Source organism: Lissotriton helveticus, chromosome 8, assembly GCF_964261635.1.
Source record: "Lissotriton helveticus chromosome 8, aLisHel1.1, whole genome shotgun sequence".
In the NCBI taxonomy this organism is placed as follows: Eukaryota; Metazoa; Chordata; class Amphibia; order Caudata; family Salamandridae; genus Lissotriton; species Lissotriton helveticus.
In genome coordinates this window covers 13,932,380-13,957,200 of record NC_136069.1, presented here as the reverse complement: position 1 = coordinate 13,957,200, position 24,821 = coordinate 13,932,380, and positions in this window count along the sequence as shown.

The window sequence follows — 24,821 nt, the reverse complement described above, 5'->3', positions numbered from 1 at the left end:
CCTGATTGTTTTTTGTAATCTGTGAGTTGGACACAATTCCTGCGTTTGCGAAGGAATTGGCCAAAGGGAAGGTTTTCCCTTAAGGTTCTGGGGTGAAAGCTGTTGAAATGTAGCAGTGAATTCCTGGCAGTTGGTTTATGATAGGTGTTGGTAGTTAGGGTTCCTGCTTCAGCTGTTATGTTGAGGTCAAGAAATGCCAGGGTGGTGGTGCTGGATGTGCATGAGAAACGAAGGAAAGGGTCTCTCTCATTTAGCCATTTTAAGAATAATGTCAATGTTTCTGGTGTACCTTCCCAGATCATGAAGATATCGTCGATGTAGCGTCGCCACACTTTAATTTTAACTAAGTATAGTTTGCTGGGGGATGATGCATGCATCTGTTCAAAATGATGGACATAGAGCCCTGCTACACTGGGGGAAAAAACGCTCCCATGGATGTGCCATTGGTTTGTAAATATAATTCACCTTCGTACTCGAAGTAATTTTCTTTGCGAGCAAGTGTAGCACGTACAGTGAGGCGTGGTGGCAGTGTACTGTGACGTCTTGAGTCCATGGCCGTGTACAGTGAGTCGTGTTGGTAGTGTGCCGTGACGTCTTGAGTCCATGGCCATGTACAGTGAGTTGTGTTGGTAGTGTGCCATGACGTCTTGAGTCCATGGCCATGTACAGTGAGTGCCGCTGACTCCACAGTTTTATTCACGCAGAGCTAATAAAGGGCTTGTTGTGTGACAGCTGAGGCGCTATGAATATGCGTGACAGTGCATTTCAGTGCGGCGATGCAGAACACCACTCTCAAATGTGGTGAACTTGGCAGGACTGGGCTGCCATGCCAGCTGGCCGACCACTGACAGATGGATGCTAGATTTGCCGAATGGTCCCCAGTGAGTGCAACAGTTGACCCCTGCTGCATTCACCAGCACCTCCACCTGGTAATCGCGAGTGCGCACCACAGCAGGTAATTCCAGACACCTGAGAGACATTGACTGTGAACTTTTGGCTAAAAGTGTCTGGTGGAACACAGTATCGAACACTGATATACCCACCAAGAACGGAGGACTCATTTGCTATGGACTTACCTAGGGGTCACAGAACACTAGGAAACTCCAGGGAGCTGCTCAGCTGCAGCACAGTGAACTGTAATAAATGTGGAAGGCCCCGTGGTGCATCTCTGTAGATTTACATATTCCAAATATACGGCATTTCGAGCCAAATGACCATGGGTGAGGGTTTGCGATTACCAAATACCTAATTTTAGCAATTTGCTATTTGGCAATTGCAAACACCTATGGACGAAAGTGTGCTTTACACTTTCTGTGATTCCCCGCGGGTGGCAAATAGACCTACGTCTTTAATATTCATGAGGTAGGTCTCAGTTTGTGACCAATTGGGAATCGCAAAAATCACGTGGATGGTGGCCTGCTGGGGCGAACAGACCACAATATATGTTATTGCTTTTCAATGAAGTAATGTTTTTTGTTTTTTTTAATGCAGCCCGTTTTTCTTAAAGGTAAATGGGATGCGTTCCAAAAGAAAAATGAAAACATTTCTTTTCATTTTTTAACCCCTTGGCCGTGGCGGTAATTCCGCCGTGGCCAAGGGGGGGAGGGGGGACCGCGTGGCGCCGCCATGCTCATGACGGAACCACTCTGTCACGAGTCACAGGCCCGCTGTGCTTGTGACGGAGTGGTTCCGTCACGGCTCGCCCACTCAGTAGACCTGCCGCGCAGACGCGGAATTACTGCAGCGTGGGCGGGGCAGCCGCGCCGTGACGGAACCACTCTGTCACCAGCACAGCGCGTCCGTGGCTCGTGACGGAGTGGTTCGTCACGAGCACGGAAGTGGTTAAGAGTAGGCAGTGGTCCGTAGGGGCCACTACATGCTCTTTCATTTTTTATTATCAAACCTTCACAAAGGGGAAGGGGTCCCTTGGGGACCCCTTACCATTTGTGAATGTGTTACCACCTACTTGAAGTAGGTGGGGAAATGCAAATGTTTTGAAACCGCAAACATTCACACAAACCACTGAGATTCAGTATTGGGAAGGGACGCCCTAAACACGCCCCTGCCTAATACCGAATCGCAAACCCAATTTGCGATTTGGTATTAGTTTATACTGAATCTCAAATTGGGTATTTGAACATTAATAAATGCTTTTTTTCATTCTGCAAATCGGACCGTTTGCGAACAAAAAATAGGTTTTTACATCTGGTCCTAGTTGTGTTACAGTTCAAATACTTATCTTTTTTTAAAAAGACAAGCATTGGGGAGGTGGAATATTCCATTACTGCACCTGTTGCGCAACTGTTTGAGTTCTGTGACTGCGCCCCTCACACTACCTTCCAGGACACCCTGGACTGCTCACCCTTGCTGCTCTGAGAGAGAGGGGTGGAGAGGGCATACTTGGCCCAGTTTGCAGAGCCATTGTAAGCCGGGACCCAGGATACCAGTGTCAAATGACCTCAGCCACGATGGTTTGGGGGAAGTAGCCCCTATCTGCTCGATGACCCTTGCCCCCCAATGTGGTCTAATAGAGATAAAGATTAACAACTGATTTTGGTTGACTGGAAGTTTTAATATAGCCTCATAGCCCCCCGTTACGGGCTATACCGGCTATTAAAGTACCGCTCCAGCGTTAAAGGCTCGAGCCGAAGGTGGGGGCCTTTAACAAGGGAGCGGGACTTAAATAGCCAGTATAGCCCAGCTACGAAGGGCTATAAGGTTGGCAGAATGTTCTAACAAATAAAACAAAGGGCACTCTGAGCCTGAGGAGGTGTAAATCCCCTGGAGCTCCGAGAGGCCTTTGTTCACAGCAAAAGCTGTGAACAAAAGAAACATTGGAATGTTGCTCTGCGGGCCTTTACCGGCCTGTAGAAGCATGGAGCACTCCATTGACTTCAATGGAGCGCCCAACATTCCAATGTTGTAATATATATTATAGGATGTCTGTGATCACATAGGATCAGAGACACAAGGAAGCTTCTGGTAAGCCGGGATGTCAGACGTTTTGTGGGGCCTGAGTCAAAAGTGCTGAGGTGGGGGGTCCTCTTTTAGCACCAATAGGCAGCTGTTTCTACATTTAAAAGCATGTTCTTCAGATAAAGAAACACACAGGCAGATACAGTGTCCAGTGCCATCTATTGGTATTGGCTTCCTTTTCATTATTTAAAGAGGATTGCTTAATTCAGAATCTATAAATGAGGTTGCCGCAGGAGCAAAGAACCCTCAGAAAGAGATGGGATTAGGGAACAGTCTTTCCTCTCCCCTTCTCTTCTAATGCTATGTTTGACACTCAGAAAATAAACTATACCTGAAGAAGGATGCGCATGAACCTGATTGTCGCCGAAATGTCAAGTGCTTCACCAGTTCTAGGCCATCCACAACCTTCACTGTTGTAAATAGACTTCCCCGTGAGGCGGGAAACATCATCTACCACAAAGTCTAAACCACGCACTACCTTTACAACGTGGTCTGTACAACGACCTTTCTTTACCACTGCATTCCTTTACCACGCAAGTCTTTACAACTACTTGCCATAGGGGAATGGGGTTGTACTTTGAAGCCCAGCGCTTTCCCTACTGTTGCAAAGACTGGAATAGCAATAGTAATGTATACCTCTCCAAAGACCAGTGCTTCCCCCTAAGAGAAAGTGTCTGTGCATTGTAAAGACTTGCGTGGTAACGGAATGCAGTAGTAAGACGCGTTGTTGTAAAGACCGCGTTGTAAAGGAATATGTGACGGTACAACACGATCAAAATGATTACGGAACATTACATCGCAGTTTTTACAACGCAAGTCGTTACAACGACTTGTGTTGAAGGGCGCTGGACGTAGGAATAGTAAGATTTACTATTCCAACACCAGTCTACGTACAGTAGGGAAGGTGTTGGAATAGTAAATCATACTATTCCTTAGGTTATAGCGCAATCCAGCACAAGTCGTTGTAACGACTTGGGTTGTAATATCCGCGATGTAAAGGCATTGCGAAGCAGTGCCCGCGTGGTAATGGATGTTTCCTGTTGTAAAGCCATGCGTTGTAATGGCTTGCGTTGTTCCATCATTCATCCCTGTGAGGCACGTAATGAAGTTTGCTTTTCACTCCACGCCGAAGCAAGACTGCTGGTTGAACCTCCACAGGGTGGGTTCGGATTCGAAGGACTGTTGAAAATGCTTATTTTTGAGATCTGATGAAGGAGGTAGATGGCCCGATGTGCTGAGAAGGTGCTTTAACTCAGACTGAGAACCGCAGGGGAGCTCTGTGGGACTCAGGGAGCTCGCAGTAGTTGTAGCCAATGCTTGTTATAAGGGCAGCCTAGTTTCCCCTGACAGTGGTGGCTGGTGAACTTTGAAAGTGGTGAAATGCCTACGTCAAATTGAAGAGAGCGAGCAAAGTAAGCGAACCCTACTTTCATGGTGTGACCGGAAGCCCTAACCTCCTGAAGGCTGTTACTGGTTCACCATCCCTAAGAAAACTCTCAAGAAACTGTGGCAAGGCAGCGTGCTTTAGCACAATTTTCCTGTGTATTATGGGGCATATTAGCAAGAAATAGCGATATTTATCGCTAAATGCGCATAGCGCATTTTTTTTATCGCTGCCTATCGCTGGATATGTTAGTGGAGAAAACCTGCTATTAGCAACGTTTTTCTCCATTGTGCTAAAATATCCAGCGATAGCGGCGAAATGCGTGAATATCGCTGGAAATCCAGTGATATTCACGCATTAACGCCAAGGGGACTTAAACTGAAGATCCACCTCCCATTGAATATACAGGTAAGTCATGTTTTTAGCAGGCGTTAGATTATAGCGATCATCGCGTTTAGCGCGATTTTTTTAATCACAATGTCTGCCTTGCTAATAGGCGATAGCTGTGTTAGCGACTGCTTTCAGTTGCTAACAGGTTGGTTACGCCCACTTTGCATCTCATTAGCGATAAATATCACTGACATGCAAAGCGGGCCCCAAACCGCTCGCTATCGCCTACAAACTGTCGCTAACTGCTGTTAGCGACAACTTGCTGATAGGGCCATAAAAATATCGCCGTTTTAGCAGCAAAAGTGATGCTAAAGCGGCGATATTGCTCTTGCTAATATGCCCCAAAGTTGTAGAGGACTTTGCAAGACTATCAGTAGTGCACTGGCACAGCCCTGTTGCCTTTGCCCCACAGAACCCAGCAGAAGAGGCACTGGAGTAAAGACCTTTCAGACGAGCAAGGGGAGTGTCAGGAAGAAAGCTTCATAAAGCTTCAGTGATGTACAACCCTTACCCTGGCAGCAGGGCTCTGCCCGTGATGTACAACCCTTACCCTGGCAGCAGGGCACTGCCCGTGATGCTTAACCCTTACCCTGGCAGCAGGGCTCTGCCGTGATGCTCAACCCTTACCCTGACAGCAGGGCACTGCCCGTGATGCTCAACCCTTACCCTGGCAGCAGGGCACTGCCCGTGATGCTCAACCCTTACCCTGGCAGCAGGGCACTGCCCGTGATGCTCAACCCTTACCCTGGCAGCAGGGCACTGCCCGTGATGTACAACCCTTACCCTGGCAGCATGGCTCTGCCCGTGATGCTCAACCCTTACCCTGGCAGCAGGGCACTGCCCGTCATGCTCAACCCTTACCCTGGCAGCAGGGCACTGCCCGTGATGCTCAACCCTTACCCTGGCAGCAGGGCTCTGCCCGTGATGCTCAACCCTTACCCTGACAGCAGGGCACTGCCCGTGATGCTCAACCCTTACCCTGGCAGCAGGGCACTGCCCGTGATGCTCAACCCTTACCCTGGCAGCAGGGCACTGCCCGTGATGTACAACCCTTACCCTGGCAGCAGGGCTCTGCCCGTGATGCTCAACCCTTACCCTGGCAGCAGGGTACTGCCCGTGATGCTCAACCGCACTGCCCGTGATGCTCAACCCTTACCCTGGCAGCAGGGCACTGCCCGTGATGCTCAACCCTTACCCTGGCAGCAGGGCTCTGCCCGTAATGCTCAACCCTTACCCTGACAGCAGGGCACTGCCCGTGATGCTCAACCCTTACCCTGGCAGCAGGGCACTGCCCGTGATGCTCAACCCTTACCCTGGCAGCAGGGCACTGCCCGTGATGCTCAACCCTTACCCTGGCAGCAGGGCACTGCCCGTGATGTACAACCCTTACCCTGGCAGCAGGGCTCTGCCCGTGATGCTCATCCCTTACCCTGGCAGCAGGGCACTGCCCGTGATGCTCAACCCTTACCCGGCAGCAGGGCTCTGCCCGTGATGCTCAACCCTTACCCTGACAGCAGGGCACTGCCCGTGATGCTCAACCCTTACCCTGGCAGCAGGGCACTGCCCGTGATGCTCAACCCTTACCCTGGCAGCAGGGCACTGCCCGTGATGTACAACCCTTACCCTGGCAGCAGGGCACTGCCCGTGATGTACAACCCTTACCCTGGCAGCAGGGCTCTGCCCGTGATGCTCAACCCTTACCCTGGCAGCAGGGCACTGCCCGTGATGTACAACCCTTCCCCTGGCAGCAGGGCACTGCCCGTGATGTACAACCCTTACCCTGGCAGCAGGGCTCTGCCCGTGATGCTCAACCCTTACCCTGGCAGCAGGGCACTGCCCGTGATGCTCAACCCTTACCCTGGCAGCAGGGCACTGCCCGTGATGTACAACCCTTACCCTGGCAGCAGGGCACTGCCCGTGATGTACAACCCTTACCCTGGCAGCAGGGCACTGCCAGTGATGCTCAACCCTTACCCTGGCAGCAGGGCTCTGCCCGTGATGTACAACCCTTACCCTGGCAGCAGGGCACTGCCCGTGATGTACAACCCTTACCCTGGCAGCAGGGCACTGCCCATGATAGACAACCCTTACCCTGGCAGCAGGGCACTGCCCGTGATGTACAACCCTTACCCTGGCAGCAGGGCACTGCCCGTGATGTACAACCCTTACGCTGGCAGCAGGGCTCTGCCCGTGATGTACAACCCTTAGCCTGGCAGCAGGGCACTGCCCGTGATGTACAACCCTTACCCTGGCAGCAGGGCACTGCCCGTGATGCTCAACCCTTACCCTGGCAGCAGGGCACTGCCCGTGATGCTCAACCCTTACCCTGGCAGCAGGGCACTGCCCGTGATGTACAACCCTTACCCTGGCAGCAGGGCTCTGCCCGTGATGCTCAACCCTTACCCTGGCAGCAGGGCACTGCCCGTGATGCTCAACCCTTACCCTGGCAGCAGGGCACTGCCCGTGATGCTCAACCCTTACCCTGGCAGCAGGGCTCTGCCCGTGATGCTCAACCCTTACCCTGACAGCAGGGCACTGCCCGTGATGCTCAACCCTTACCCTGGCAGCAGGGCACTGCCCGTGATGCTCAACCCTTACCCTGGCAGCAGGGCACTGCCCGTGATGTACAACCCTTACCCTGGCAGCAGGGCTCTGCCCGTGATGCTCAACCCTTACCCTGGCAGCAGGGCACTGCCCGTGATGCTCAACCGCACTGCCCGTGATGCTCAACCCTTACCCTGGCAGCAGGGCACTGCCCGTGATGCTCAACCCTTACCCTGGCAGCAGGGCTCTGCCCGTGATGCTCAACCCTTACCCTGACAGCAGGGCACTGCCCGTGATGCTCAACCCTTACCCTGGCAGCAGGGCACTGCCCGTGATGCTCAACCCTTACCCTGGCAGCAGGGCACTGCCCGTGATGCTCAACCCTTACCCTGGCAGCAGGGCACTGCCCGTGATGTACAACCCTTACCCTGGCAGCAGGGCTCTGCCCGTGATGCTCAACCCTTACCCTGGCAGCAGGGCACTGCCCGTGATGTACAACCCTTACCCTGGCAGCAGGGCACTGCCCGTGATGTACAACCCTTACCCTGGCAGCAGGGCTCTGCCCGTGATGCTCAACCCTTACCCTGGCAGCAGGGCACTGCCCGTGATGCTCAACCCTTACCCTGGCAGCAGGGCACTGCCCGTGATGTACAACCCTTACCCTGGCAGCAGGGCACTGCCCGTGATGCTCAACCCTTACCCTGGCAGCAGGGCTCTGCCCGTGATGTACAACCCTTACCCTGGCAGCAGGGCACTGCCCGTGATGTACAACCCTTACCCTGGCAGCAGGGCACTGCCTGTGATGCTCAACCCTTACCCTGGCAGCAGGGCTCTGCCCGTGATGCTCAACCCTTACCCTGGCAGCAGGGCTCTGCCCGTGATGCTCAACCCTTACCCTGGCAGCAGGGCACTGCCCGTGATGCTCAACCCTTACCCTGGCAGCAGGGCTCTGCCCGTGATGTACAACCCTTACCCTGGCAGCAGGGCACTGCCCGTGATGTACAACCCTTACCCTGGCAGCAGGGCACTGCCCGTGATGCTCAACCCTTACCCTGGCAGCAGGGCTCTGCCCGTGATGTACAACCCTTACCCTGGCAGCAGGGCACTGCCCGTGATGTACAACCCTTACCCTGGCAGCAGGGCACTGCCCATGATGCTCAACCCTTACCCTGGCAGCAGGGCTCTGCCCGTGATGCTCAACCCTTACCCTGGCAGCAGGGCACTGCCCGTGATGCTCAACCCTTACCCTGGCAGCAGGGCTCTGCCCGTGATGTACAACCCTTACCCTGGCAGCAGGGCACTGCCCGTGATGTACAACTCTTACCCTGGCAGCAGGGCACTGCCCGTGATGCACAACCCTCACCCTGGCAGCAGCGCACTGCCCGTGATGTACAACCCTTACCCTGGCAGCAGGGCACTGCCCGTGATGCTCAACCCTTACCCTGGCAGCAGGGCTCTGCCTGTGATGTACAACGCTTACCCTGGCAGCAGGGCACTGCCCGTGATGTACAACCCTTACCCTGGCAGCAGGGCACTGCCCGTGATGCTCAACCCTTACCCTGGCAGCAGGGCACTGCCCGTGATGCTCAACCCTTACCCTGGCAGCAGGGCACTGCCCGTGATGCTCAACCCTTACCCTGGCAGCAGGGCACTGCCCGTGATAGACAACCATTACCCTGGCAGCAGGGCACTGCCCGTGATGTACAACCCTTACCCTGGCAGCAGGGCACTGCCCGTGATAGACAACCCTTGCTTTTCCTTGTAGGAAAGTAAACAGAACAAAATGGCTGGATAGGGAAAGTTTGTGTCATGAGTTTCAGTCACGCAGTCAATATGTACTACGTAGCCAAGGTCTTCTGTACCAAAACAAATTTATTTAATTTTTTATCTGGTTTTTCAGATTTTTCAAAGCGCATGGGCAAACCAAAGACTGTCACGACAGTGAATACATGAATACAATATTTACATTTATACACACATACCAATATACATTATTTACAAAGTGAAATAAACACAATTGAATAAAGGCAGTTATAAGTGACACACCAAAAAAGCAATAACGTGATTTAGTATTCAGACATTAGTTGCATTTATATACAGTGAGAAAATTCATACAAAAAGCAAGGGTACAACCAGTCCATAGGGATGTAAAACCAAGGGACAGGCGGGGACAGATGGAGTAGTACGCCTGCCTGCCTGACAACACTGTGGTTCAATATTTGTATTGGGTTGCACCACTAGGGTCCCAGGTGGTATATAATTTCTCTTCCTAGGTGCACCCTTTTGAATAACCACAGGGTGGAAATGTCGACGCGTTTCGAACCGGATTAGTGACGGTTCTCTTCAGGACGGGGACTGGGAGCAGTGAGTCTGTAACAATATACAGAATGGGTGTCAGGGTTAAGTACCATAGTATTGTAAAAAACCTTTTAGCAGTGACTCCACACCATGAGATAGACTTTTACCTGCACGTGGCAAAGAATGTGCCGTGGTGTCGGTAAATTGCCGGGGAAGAGGTTGTTTCTGTGAAAACATACAAAATTGGAGCTTAGCACTCTGGTCCATAGTGGAACGTGCGAGATCTATGCTGGTACATATCACCTAGTGCCATCAAGGATAGGAGCTCATACCTGTGGTTAGACGGTTCTGGTTCTTTAGGGTTTATTGTCCGCCGCGCGGTACAAACACGAGAGTGGTGCCGCTTACATGTTGACCATGTCTCGTTGTGCAAGCTGGAAATGACACACAACAATCGGTGCGCGAAATTAGACAACAACTCCTGTGTCAGACAGCATATGTAAATTGCGGAGCCGAGTAGCGATTCCTACCTGAATAGGTAGCTTGTGCAACGTGTAGCATCTGATGTCAGAAATCAATTCAGGGCTGGTGTCTGAATGAGCCGGGACCTGCGTTACAACAAAGCGAGTGTATTTAAACAAAGCGTTCCCGTTAGGCGGGGGGTCATAGTGATGTGGCGCTTAGCGCGGTTTGCAGAAAACCTGCAGTATACTTACTTTGGCGGGAGGATTCAATCACTCGGAATCTCTCGAACTGGAACACGCACAGTCTGTCAGTGTGTCTCAGCGTTTTTTTGATTATTTAAAAACTCGCGGGCTAGTCGGTTTGTGGGAGTAACTAGGGGGCGGAGTGAGAAAAGGATCATGGTCCATGTAGTTCGGGCCATTTTTTGCAATAAAGAATAACAAGCTTTTAGAGTGAGGGTCGCAATGAGATTTTACACCACCGATGACTGCTGCCTCGTGCAGCTGGGGTTTCAGCGTGTGATCATACCGGGGCACAGGTATTTACAATCATATTTATAGCATATTGGGCACTGTATCCACAAGACATAGTGAGTTTGAAATACTCAGAACCTTCCAAATGGGGGACAGGGTGCCAAGGTGATGAGACAGCAATCATAGTATGTACAACATGTAAAAAATGAAAAACGGAGTTAAAGACAGCAGCACAACCAAGCTCAGCCGAGAAATGTGAATCACAGACTGGAAATTTCAGACATTTCGTTCAGGCCAGTGTTGGACGTGTCAAATTTTAAAATGAGGTACGCTTCTTTCTGAGACAGTCGCAGATCAGGGTCTCCACTGCCACCCCTGATGACTGCCAAGACTGTCCATCTGATGTCTTGACTGGAATGTTTTTTTTGTAAAAAGTGTGAAACAAGTGGAGCTGTCAGGATTTTATTGTTGATTCTTGAGCGGTGCTGAATGATGCGCTGGCGAACCTCCTGGGTGGTTTTGCCAATGTACAGCATGTTGCATGGGCATTGGATGGCATACACAGGGTACTTGGTTTTGCAGTTTGTGTGTTCATTGTGGCGCCAGAACTTCTTCCCATCTGTGAATAGTGACCCCTCCGTGGTGAGTTCGCAGACGGAGCAAGTCCCACACTTACGATGCCCTGTGACTGGATTTGCTCCAAAGATGGTCTTCTGGTGATCCCTTTTAGGTTGCGGTCTAGTCGATGTTATCATTTGCCCAATGCTCCTGTTCTTTTTCAGAGCAAAAAGGGGGGCGCCTATGTCCGGGAGAATTTCCTTGACCAGGTGCCAACTACGCCTGATGATTTTTTGCAACTGGTTGGTGTGAGGGCCGAAAGTGGAAACACATACCATCCGGTCCGTCGCGGGTTTGGATCTTTTTTCAAGGAGGTGTTCCCTGGGTGTCCATCTCGCTCTCTTCATAGAGTGTTTCAGGAGCTTCCGGGGATAGCCATGTTCCTGTAACTTGGAGGTCAGTGCTTGACCATGTAGTTCGAACTGTTCAATAGTAGTACAGTTACGTCGCACGCGGAGGTATTGGCCATAAGGGAGATTATCCCTTAGGCTGCGCGGATGGTAGCTCTTATAATGAAGAGCATTGTTCTTATCCGTCTTCTTCTGGTACAAAGAGCAAGACAATGTATTTTCTTTCACTGTGACTTCAACATCCAGGAACGGGAGGGTTTTTTCATGGTAGTTCAAGCTGAATTTAATATCCGGGCTCCTGTTGTTCAGCCACACATGAAATTCTTCCAATTGTATGGATGTGCCATTCCACACACACCAAACATCATCGATAAATCGGAGCCATTGTCCAATGGAATCTCTGTAGGGGTTGTTATTCTGGACAAATTTTTCTTCAAACTGGCCCATGAACAGGATGGCCATTTCAGGGGCGAAAGGACAGCCCATCGCCGAGCCTTTAATTTGCAAGAACATTTCGTCCTCAAAGGTGAAAAAGTTTTTCTTGAGGGCCACCGTAGCCAGAGAGATTATGAGTTCTGTAGGCACCCTATGTGGGCGCGGTCGACCCTCCAGATAGAGTTCCATGACGTCCAAACCGTCTTGCTGGGGTATTTGGGTGTATAGCGAGGACACATCCATGGTAGCCAATAATTGACAGGAAGGGTCAAATGGTACGCCTTCGACCTTGTTGATAAAGTCCATTGTATCCCTCAGGTAGGATGGCACTTGTACAACCAGCGGTTTCAGGAATACATCCACGAATTTGGAAATGGGCTCGAGGACAGAGTCGCACCCAGAAACTATTGGGCACCCCGGTGGTACTTTAGGGTCTTTGTGCACCTTGGGTAGGAAGTACAAATGTGGAGTCCGTGGGTGTTGTTTAATCAGATATTGCGATTCCTTGGGTCCCAGAATCCCTGCTTCCTTGGCTGCATTGACAAGTCCTCTTATTTGATCCTGAATTTGGGCAGTTGGGTCATGGCTGATCTTGCGGTACCACTCCTGATTATATACGTGATTGCGTCCCTCTGTCCTGTATAGGTCTTTGGACCAAAGGACCACCGCTCCCCCTTTGTCCGCTTGCCTTATAACCGCTTCCTTCTGAGTCTTAAGTTCTAGAATGGCTTCTCTGTGTTTTTTGGTAATGTTTCTTGGAACAAAAGGGCGCTGATTCTCTAATGCGTTGAGTGATGACATGACTGAGCGTTCAAACGCTAGAATGTTTTTGGAAACATTATGATTGGCTGGGCAGAAGGAGGATTTGTTCCTCAAGCCTGAAGCTTCCGTGGTGACTTGTTCATTTGCATCCTTAAAAAACCATCTCAGTCGGATCTTCCGAAAGAATTCCATCACTTCCAGTTTTATCTTGGTAAAGTCCATGGCAACACCAGGGACAAAGGAAAGACCCATTTCTAGGACCTCTTGTTCGGCTTTTGACAAAGTCTTCTCAGAGATGTTGATGATGGCCGACGGTTTTATGAGTTGTAATGCTTCTTGCGTGTGGTCATTTCCCATTGGGGCTTGAATCTTGTCCTCTTTGGCTGTTGGCCTTGGCCTAAAAAAGGCCTCTTGGGGGTGTTCCTGTTCTGCTGATTCCTATTCGATGGGCCCTCTCCTGCATCAGAGTCCTCCATCGATTCAGAGGAAGATGTTTCCGAGAAGGTGGTGAATCTTCTCTTTGATCTTCCCTGGTTGGAATTCAAATACCTGATTGAGTCTGATCTACTGTAGAATTCGTCTTTTAGGTAGGGATACACATTGTCAATATTAAAGTTCTTTTGATCTTTTTCAAACTTTGTTGTTTTAAAATTGATGGTGTTATCTCGAAACGTGACCAGTTCCTTTTCAATTTTTTCAAGAAGAGCTTTAGCCTCTATTTCCGTATGGTTGTCTCTAATGGCTTTGAGTTGTTCCTCGATTTCCTCTTCTTCCTTTTTGAGGATTCGCTGGGCAGTCTCGACTGTGTGTACCATTAGGTCCCTACTGCATTTAGTGCTGATAAAGCTGAACCCTTTACGGTAAACCGGGTCATCGGTAAAGATGACCGGGACGTTTTTAATCTGGAGGCCCCATGGGATAGTACCAGCTCTCAAATTTGCAAGTAGAAAGTGGCCATGTAATTCCGTTCGGACATGTTTTTTCCGGAGTCTGGTTAACTTTTCGGCATAATTGAGCTGTTTGGCTGTGCTGCTTAGTTGTCTTTAACTCCGTTTTTCATTTTTTACATGTTGTACATACTATGATTGCTGTCTCATCACCTTGGCACCCTGTCCCCCATTTGGAAGGTTCTGAGTATTTCAAACTCACTATGTCTTGTGGATACAGTGCCCAATATGCTATAAATATGATTGTAAATACCTGTGCCCCGGTATGATCACACGCTGAAACCCCAGCTGCACGAGGCAGCAGTCATCGGTGGTGTAAAATCTCATTGCGACCCTCACTCTAAAAGCTTGTTATTCTTTATTGCAAAAAATGGCCCGAACTACATGGACCATGATCCTTTTCTCACTCCGCCCCCTAGTTACTCCCACAAACCGACTAGCCCGGGAGTTTTTAAATAATCAAAAAAACGCTGAGACACACTGACAGACTGTGCGTGTTCCAGTTCGAGAGATTCCGAGTGATTGAATCCTCCCGCCAAAGTAAGTGTACTGCAGGTTTTCTGCAAACCGCGCTAAGCGCCACATCACTATGACCCCCCGCCTAACGGGAACGCTTTGTTTAAATACACTCGCTTTGTTGTAACGCAGGTCCCGGCTCATTCAGACACCAGCCCTGAATTGATTTCTGACATCAGATGCTACACGTTGCACAAGCTACCTATTCAGGTAGGAATCGCTACTCGGCTCCGCAATTTACATATGCTGTCTGACACAGGAGTTGTTGTCTAATTTCGCGCACCGATTGTTGTGTGTCATTTCCAGCTTGCACAACGAAACATGGTCAACATGTAAGCGGCACCACTCTCGTGTTTGTACCGCGCGGCGGACAATAAACCCTAAAGAACCAGAACCGTCTAACCACAGGTATGAGCTCCTATCCTTGATGGCACTAGGTGATATGTACCAGCATAGATCTCGCACGTTCCACTATGGACCAGAGTGCTAAGCTCCAATTTTGTATGTTTTCACAGAAACAACCTCTTCCCCGGCAATTTACCGACACCACGGCACATTCTTTGCCACGTGCAGGTAAAAGTCTATCTCATGGTGTGGAGTCACTGCTAAAAGGTTTTTTACAATACTATGGTACTTAACCCTGACACCCATTCTGTATATTGTTACAGACTCACTGCTCCCAGTCCCCGTCCTGAAGAGAACCGTCACTAATCCGGTTCGAAACGCGTCGACATTTCCACCCTGTGGTTATTCAAAAGGGTGCACCTAGGAAGAGAAATTATATACCACCTGGGACCCTAGTGGTGCAACCCAATACAAATATTGAACCACAGTGTTGTCAGGCAGGCAGGCGTACTACTCCATCTGTCCCCGCCTGTCCCTTGGTTTTACATCCCTATGGACTGGTTGTACCCTTGCTTTCTGTATGAATTTTCTCACTGTATATAAATGCAACTAATGTCTGAATACTAAATCACGTTATTGCTTTTTTGGTGTGTCACTTATAACTGCCTTTATTCAATTGTGTTTATTTCACTTTGTAAATAATGTATATTGGTATGTGTGTATAAATGTAAATATTGTATTCATGTATTCACTGTCGTGACAGTCTTTGGTTTGCCCATGCGCTTTGAAAAATCTGAAAAACCAGATAAAAAATTAAATAAATTTGTTTTGGTACAGAAGACCTTGGCTACGTAGTACATATTGACTGCGTGACTGAAACTCATGACACAAACTTTCCCTATCCAGCCATTTTGTTCTGTTTACTTTGTTGTTGAGATCCGGGCTGGGTAGACGTAGGATCCAAAACCTTTTTTGTTCCACAGTTTCCTTGTAGGAAGGCACTGCAAGAAACAATACAACAATCACCATGACCACCTCCAGTAATTAGAGGGCTACTAAAATGTGCCCCTTACAAAGCGCAAAACACGAAAAAATATTTGTGAAGCACCCACCACGCCTGCATCGGATCTTCCTCCAAACAGGCCTGCAACGGGGGGGGGGGGGGGCGTGGGTGTGCACGGAGCCCGCCCCCTCGCTGATGGCTGCTCCCTGGGGGCTTCCTGTCTGTGCAAGGTGAGGCAGCCATAGCTGCCAAGTGTTCAGATTGCTTATGTGTGACATTTCCATGCTTTCAGCACATGTGTGAGTGGCATTCTATTGCCAAATGTGTGACAGTTTGAGTGACACTTTCTTGTAAGTAAAACTCAGTAATGAAGACCATGTAAAGAGCTAAATATACAAAGTAACCCCTTTTGAGCAATGAGAGGCTGAGAAAAGCCCGTGAAATTGTTGCAACACCGCTGGAATGGAATGGCAGAAACCTACCTGGTGGTTAAAGCACTTGCTGGAGAACCCTATGGGGAGTTTAGTCACACACTTGACTCATTATAAAATAACACAGAGGGTTGAAGCACAAGTTATAAGGTGCAGCTCACAGATTTATATTGTATGCAGACAGCTCAGTGGGTTACTGATCTTACTATAGTGATGATTGTGCTATCAGCTATCAGACAGGTTTTGGCCAGCAGTGGTGGCAAGCAGCAGGACTTACAGCCCCAGGATCCAGCGGGGCCTCAAGCGGACCGGCAGCCCCTCCCCCTAACCATCGGGGGTACTTCACCATCTGCGGACTCCCGCGACGCGGGCGGACGCCGGGCTAAGCCCGGGCAAAGGGCGGGCTGTCTGTGGCCATCAGAGGCCAGAAGAGGTCGTGCAGGCCAACCCCCCTAACATCGCCTAGCAGTGTCCGGCTCTTGAGGTACTGTTGACTCTCTCTTTTCCAAGAAAAAGAACAAGCATTTGCAATGCAATAGGTCTCGCATTTGTGAGAGTTTGAGCTATTGGCATTGTAGATGACAATACCTTTTATTGATGTATTTTGAAAACCTGCAGGCAGATGGGTAAATACACACTTTTACTGCCAGCCTTGCTTCTCATAAGCGAAGACTATAAGTCCAAAGTGCATGCTTACGCACTGCTTGCAAGTTTTCAAAGCACATAAATAAAAGGCATTGTCATTTACAATACCAATAGCTCGAACTCTTGCAAATGCGAGACCTATTGCATTGCAAATGCTTTTTGTTTTAGGTTGTAGCAAGTGCAGAGGTTGAGAACCTGCAGATAATAAAAGGCTGTTTCCTGACCAATCGCAAACCACTGTACTATCTCCAAGTTCCTAGAGCAAGTGAATGACGGGCAGGAACTTTTCTAGCCAATCTACTGACATGAGGTCCCGCAGCCAATCCAGGACCATCACGTTTTCTCCATCATAAAAAATATATGTTTTTGCTTACTTGATTGGTTGTGAGTACCATGTCACGCAATGGCTGTTCACCATAGATTGGAAGAAAAGGAGTATGTTAATGGCAGAACAGCAAAGTTTTGTTATGTGTGGATGCATGTGTAAGTCCTGTATTTTAGTCTGTGCTTATATATAATGATTCTTGTCTATGTGACATTCAATGTGATAGTGCCATCGACAACAGATTATCAAAAGTTGATCATGTGCAAACATCCCAAGTATCCCCATGTTAGGCATGAGAAACCAAAACATTTCTGGCTTTTACTTGCTTTCGCGTTTTGTCAGTCCAGCTTGTAAAAACAGCAAAATTGTTCGCATACTGACGGTTTAGACATGAATCGATGCGGCCCAAACCTTAGTATTCCCCAATATTATAAAGATCCCATTTTACAATTGATGTATAAAGTGTCCTAATAAAAAGGCTGTATTTCTTCAGAATAAATCCCACAACGCTTAATGCAATAGTATAACATCGGAGCTTCTGCATTTTTCCACCTTTAGCCTGGGAGGAAGGGCAGAGATGTGCGTGAGCGTCCATTATTCTCCGAGGCTGGGGGAGGGAGACCCCCAGCCATTCCCAGCTTGTTTGAGGGAGGTGCAGCTAAAGGAGCTTCTGGTGACAACGGTCAATGACCGATAAGCGCAGACCAGAGAAATGACAGAAATTGTGATAAAACTCCAGATGAGCCCCCGCCTTCCAAACACACACACAATGGAGAAATAACGTGAAGGAAACATCAGCGTTAGAACCCTGAAGCGTTCACCCTTAATTGATTGCTATGCATTTCACTACCAAGAAAGGTGTAATGTAATTTTGTGCATTTGCAACAATATTTTAGATGTATGCTTTTTCATATAGCGCTGACTTTACCCGAAGGTGTTAGAGTGCTTTGTAATCGAACCAGTTACATCACATCAGGACTTCGTAAATTTACACATCATGTAATGATGCATTTTTATTGTAAAGCACGCTAAAGCATTTGGATAAGGTCTGCACTACATTAAAATACATAAATTAATAAAAAGGCAAATGAGATCGAAAGCTACAAATGGAAGGAGGCACCCACAGAAGGATACCGGGGGATGTCAACGCAGGAGTGAAAAGATTGCAACGAGAGATCGAAATAGAGAGGATAGCAATTAGTGGGAGAGAAATGAGAACGTGGGGTTAAGCAAAGGAAGGTAGCTATAACAGAGAAGGTGAAGTCAAAAGGAAAGGGGAAATACAGAGACATGAAAAAATCATGTCATCGGAGAGCGATCGCAGAAGAGCAATGTTTTTACTTATGCTGAATTAATTATCTTGCTCTGTCCTGATTTAAGCTCACTGGCTACGGAATCCGGTACACTACACTCGCTATGCACCGGCACAATCTTCCAGGCTCCAGTTCTCTCAACTTTCTCCCATCGCGGAAACAAAACGCGCCGTACTTTTTCAACTCCTACTTCGCCAATCATAGAGACTCATGATGACTTCGATGGACCTAAAGCACAGAAAAAACAAAGTAGGAAAGGACAGCGTCCAGTGAATGCTGTGTGCGGAGCCGGCCGTCATTGTCAAACTAAAAGCACACATGGTGCACTGAATGAAAAAGGTTTTATTTAACTGAGAGCGCACCAAAAATGAAAACAAGAAGTGGCTGCTCTTGTAAATTAAAACAAGCCTGCATGAGAAACTGCAGCCCCTACGCCTTTTGTGCAGGGGCTGCAAAGTAGAACAAGCACGAATCACGTGGTGTCCAGTTAACCAATAGGGTGTAGGGTCTCGAGGGCGGAGTGAAACGGCACTTGGTCGGTTCGGAGGCAATCAGTGACGTCAGAGGAGTACGAGAGAGTGGAGTTTTGGTGTCTGCGAACCTTGGAGCACGGCCAGCAATGACCCGTGAGTACATAGAATGGGGGTCTTGTGTGCGTGTGTGTGTGTGTGTGCCTGCCTGCATGTGAGTGTGTGTGTGTGTGCCTGCCTGCCTGCGTGTGTGTGTGCCTGCATGCCTGCGTGTGTGTGTGTGCCTGCATGCCTGCATGTGTGTGTGCCTGCATGCCTGCGTGCTTGTGTGCCTGCCTGCCTGTGTATGTGTGTGCATGCGTAGTGTGGCTGTGTGTGTGTGTGTGTGTTAGTCACTTGCCGAGAATGTGAAACAGGAGATGTGCACGGCGCAGGGCTGGGCGTGCGCACCCACGAGGTGTAATCGCCAAGGGCTTGCGCGTGCACATCCCCTGTCTCACATTCCCGGCAAGCCGGCAGCAATAGGTCTTTCGCTAACGCGAGACCTAAAAAGGGAAGAAAAAAAACTGGTCATTTGTATGGACTCCTGTTCCATCCTGCATTTGGGCTATTACATTTACCAACTGTTCATAAATACATGGTTTATTTATTTTGATATCTAGACGGATTTAGGGTTTACAACTGTTTAATACACGGTCTATCTAGTCTTTAGCCCCGCTAGACGATCATAGCAGTAGAATGGGTAAGAGGGCCTGTGCTGGGAAACAACAAAGTTCAGTCTCATCAAAAACCAATTCCAAATCTACTTCCATTGACAGAATGCTAGAGAAAGCAATGGGAGTGGTGACAACTGAAATAGAACGTACAGAAAGGCGATGCTCCATCACTCCAAACCTAGAGCCGAGCCCATTAGTTTGTGTCTTTTCTCCCGATACAAGATCTGTAAGCTTAGATTCCACAAAAAATCAATCTATATCTGTGGAATCTTTGTGTTTAGAACCCCCGAAGGTCACTACTTCTAGGTGCCCAGGAAAAAAATGCAAAGCAAAACTAAAAAATGTAAAAATCCCTGGAAAAAAAAAAAAGCACAGGAATTAATCATGGAAATAGGTAGTCGAGGGGAGAACCCCATTGAGGCTAGAGTAGAACCCAATAAAGATCAGCCTGCGTGGATATCACTGTTGGTGACAAATCTCCAGCAGCAAATGAGACAGATTGTTAAGGAAGAACTATCTCCCTTACTAGCCAGGTTAGATGGACTCTCAGCAAAATTGAACGGATGGCAAGACAATAGAGAGATTACCAAAGCCCCAATTAAAAGAGTTAACACGCTGTGCCCACAGGCCACTAATAGTACTCCACAAAACAATGCTCAGGCCACTACGAGCAATCAGCAAGACTGCCCCCTCCTAATTCCAAATCGAAGTGACCACGAGATAAATGACCTTAGGAAGCAAAATGAGGATTTGGGACCTAGAGTAGATCTAGCGCTAACTAATTTGGCAAACTTGGCACCCCTAACACCAGTAAAAAGAGAGGGCTCTAGGAGCAGCCCCAAGCAGAGGGAGAAGGCGAACCCTCTAAATCGGGATTGTGGTGATTTCGAATGTAAACATTTAACATATTGTCCCCCAATTATAAATTTACCTCCAGAGTCAGCCCCATATGCTCTGATGCTGTCTGGGGTCCCGGAATTAAGAATAGGATCTTCAGAATCACACCAAGAGCTAAACAATAAAACTATCCATTGGTTGGTAAATCATAGTAACTTTGGTTACAACAATACCCATGAGATTCTAACCACGTGAAGGGTGGGATGGATAGGCGAACAACATAAGGACATCCTAGGAGACTGCGTGGTAATCAATTTTAGAAATTCAAGTATAATTAATTATGTTTAAGCTTCTAAGTATGGGAGGACCATGAGTAGTATTGTATTACTCCCCTTAGGCTTCTTCTATCCTCCAAGTACGCTTCTTCTATCCTCCAAGTAGACCTTATCAGAAAGGTTACTTCTATGAATCAGGAAGGAGATTTGCCCCCAATAAAATGGTGTCTCCCCATCTAGGCCAGCTCCCGCATAACCTTCCCATTTTTAATATTCCCATTGGTAACAGGTTTAGCCCTCTCGAGGGAGTAGATTGACTAAAGAAACCAAACTTAACCGATAATGAGGTAACACCCTTTATAACACCACTCCCAGAAAGACAGGGTAGCCCTATAGATTCAACTAATGAGACCGAGGACGATTTAACCAGAGGGAGCATGAGCGGCTCCCGATGTATTAACCACCTCGAGCACGGGCCCTCTCAGTGTAAGACCGTTGAACATACATTGGCCCCAGGACAAAAACTAGCAGACGCTATTGGATCCACCAGAGAGCCTCCAAAACAGCCAACTTTTTTGCCCCTAAATAAGAATCCACCGAACCCCCAGGTAACCAGGGTGCTCTCCTGGAACATTGCAGGTCTTAACAGCAAATTAGATGATCCGGATTGGGAAATATTTATTAATCAATTTGAAATCTGCATGTTCCAGGAAACCTGGGTAAGAAGAGAGGTCCCCAAACAGGGCTATGCCACCTTCAATATTTCAGCAACAACGAGGGGAATTGGGAGACCATCTGGGGGTCTCAGTATTTGGGTGGGGTCGCACATGGGGTGCTCTGCGGAACAAATGGATACCGGGTCAATTGACATTTTATCGGTTCTGCTACGGTTTTCTTCCAAGTCCCCCGTAGTCTTAATAAATGTATATTCAAGATCCCCTGCTAAAGGCAGCGAATCTAATACGGTGGAAGAGTTATCTACCTTTCTGGGCTCTATTGATGATAATTATTTGATCATAGTAGGTGGGGATTTTAACTGTCAGTTTGAGCCACTAGAAGGATTATCATCTGATAGTCTAGATAACGAGGACCATTTTTTGAAAATCCCTGAGTCTAGATGTCCAATAGTTAATAAATGGTCTCCACTGGTGATCCAGATGAGCTGCCTCACATTAAGGCATTCCCTACGAGCTTGCAATGGGAGAGCTCTATCTGAATCATCGAATGGGTATACCTTCTACAGTAAAAATCGTGGGTTTATACTAGACTATATTTTTATTAATTCACATTCCTGGGATAGGATGTTGTATTTTAAAATTATCCCACGTTTAGACAGCGATCACCGTGCGCTAGCACTAGAACTTAAAGCTCTGACCATGGGGGGTATGTCTTCTTCAGATAATCCTTCCGATTCTAGGGTGGTGGTCTCCAACTGTAGGAAAAGAGTGAGATGGTCTAATTTTAGTCAATCTGAGGACAAAATGAGTAGTTTATACGAAGCCTTGCTACCTGTTCTCGTGGAGGCGTCCACCCTATGTTGCCCTAGTGAGGACGGTATAGACTTACTGCAGGCAGAAATGATCAATGATGAACTAGGGAAAGCCACATTTGACTTTTTTTTATCCAATTAGACGCATGAAGCAGGATAAGCCACCCTCCCACCCCTGGTATAATGTTTTTTGTTGCATAGCCAAAAAAGTTCTAGTAGCATCTATCAAAGCCAAAGACCGCCCCTTATTAAGGACAGCTAGAGCAAATTATAAAGCGGTCATACTAGAAGCTAAGAAGAGGTGGGAAGATGAAAATTGGACCACCCTGAAAAATGCACTAGGGGAAAGAGATATGAGGACTTTCTGGGGAGTGGTAAATACAGGATTGGCATCCCCACGCAGTGCGACTGAACCAAATTTGGATGAGGAAGTCTGGCGGGAGCACTTCGAATCTCTATATGCCAAGGAGCAATTGCCCGGAGGTACTCTCGCCAATAGCTGCGATATGCTGGTGCCCTACTCCACAGCTAAAAGGGATATACCCTTTCTGCCTGAAGGTGCGGTGGGTCCCAGCATGAGCTTAAATGAAATACAGGGTGCTTTGGGAAGGATAGCCCCGGGCAAGGCCCCAGGCTTAGACAAGATACCTGGAGACCTTTTTAAGACTGAACCATCCGTTTGGGCGCCACATCTATGGTTGCTTTTAACGCAATCATGCAAGGTATGAAGATTCCCCCGAGCTGGCTGGGTGCGGAAATAATTCCAATTTTTAAAAAGGGCTCCCAACTCCTCCCTACCAATTATAGACCAATTAGTTTAATATATATACCGCAGAAAGTATTTGCACGCTTTTTACTCCTCAGGCTACAATCCTGGATGGAAGAGAAGGGGGGTACTGTCAGCTCTGCAGGCAGGGTTCAGGGAAAAGCTGTCGACCCTGGACCAAGTACGGTGGGCCCGATTCACAGAACTAACTTAAGACAAAATCCTAAACGTACTACTTTTGGTATTCACAGAAGTTAGGATTTTGTCTTAAGTTTGTCTTAAGACAGACTTAAGACAGACTAAAGTTAGGATTTTGTCTTAAGTCTGTCTTAAGTCTGTCTTAAGTCTGTTTTAAGACAAACTTAAGATAAAATCCTAACTTCTGTGAATACCAAAAGTAGTAAGTTTAGGATTTTGTCTTAAGTTAGTTCTGTGAATCGGTCCCTGAGATTGCAACTGCTGTACTGGAAGACCGTTAGCCTGCTGGGGGGCAGTCTCTATCTCATCTTTGTAGACTTAAGGTCTGCATTTGATTTAGTGCCTAGGGAGAAACTATGGATGGTCTTGAATGAGATGGGGGTCCCTGTATATTTAATTCAACTTTTTAAACGTTTACATGAGTCTAACTATGCGCATATTAGGCATGGCTAGGACGGTAACCTCACAGCACCTATAGCCATTAATCATGGAGTACGTCAGGGCTGTGTGCTCGCGCCAACCCTTTTCAGCCTCTACATTAATGGCTTGATTGATACCCTGCTTGTAGAAAAGGACTTGGATGCCCCCAAACTAGCCTCCCGTAGAATCTCGGCAATGATGTTTGCGGATGACACTCTACTGATAGCCAAATCACCAACCGGCTTACAACGGGTTTTGGACAAATTTGAGTCGTTCTGTAGGGAAAGAGGCCTAGAAATAAATCTACAGAAAACAAAATTCATGGCATTCAATTGCCCAAAAAGTACACGGCCTAGCCCGTCTCTAAATGGTATCCCTCTCTCGAGAGTGTCCTCCTTTGTGTACTTAGGAATTACAATTACCGAATCTATGTGATGGGGGCGCATATCACGAAATCTACGCTAAAATTGGCCCAAACTTCAGGTGGCATCATGAAGGTCCTCAAAAAGTCTAGCAAAAGAATAGTTAGCCCGGCGATAGAAATTTATGGGGCACCGGCTAGAGGTGGGGCATTATATGGTGCAGAGTTATGGGGACACTTAAAGCTTGACAATTTAACTCAGGTGGAGAACCAATTTTCAAGACAGTTATTTAGATTGCCATGCAGCACTCTGCTGGTCCCACTACGATTAGATATGGGAATTTCATCAATTGCTGATGTGGTGAGCATTAAACCTATAATGTATTGGCGCCGCCTATGGCCCACCCCAGAACTCACGTCTTACAGGGAGGAATTGTTAGAGGTTTTGAGGGTTAGGGCCGCAGCCAAATTCCCTTGGTTTAGCCACATTAAATCCTTGCTAAATGACATGGGCTTAGGGGATTGTTGGTCAGATCCAGAGTCAGCGTGTTTTCTAACCTCTAGGAATAAAATTAAGGCACTTTTTAAACGAGTATAGATTGGCCCAACTCCATATTTCCTCCAGTATTGGGAAACTTACTAGAGTTTTTTTGGAAATAAAAGATATCCCTTACTTTGAGTCAATAATAGATCTAATCAATCCTCCGGCGGCTAGGAAGCTTTACCTCCAGTATAGATATGGGGTGCTACCTCTTCGCTGCTTCACATCTAAGTGGAGAGATCAGCAAATGCTCCAGTGCTCGGTCTGTGCCCACCCCGAGGAATCTGAGCTCCCCGTTTTCTTTAGCTGTCCAGGATATCAGAAGGCAAGGAAACGCTGGTTGGTTCAGATCTGCAGAAATCTTGGTGATAGGCGCTGCCATGAAGTATTCAGGATACTGAAATCTGATTCGAGTATCCCAATAGTTTATTCAGTTGCAGGCTTTTTGTTCTCCGTGTGATGCACCGGAAGGTTTTTTTTTAAATCTTGAAAATGCTGTATTGATCCTGCCACAATGAACTAATAGAG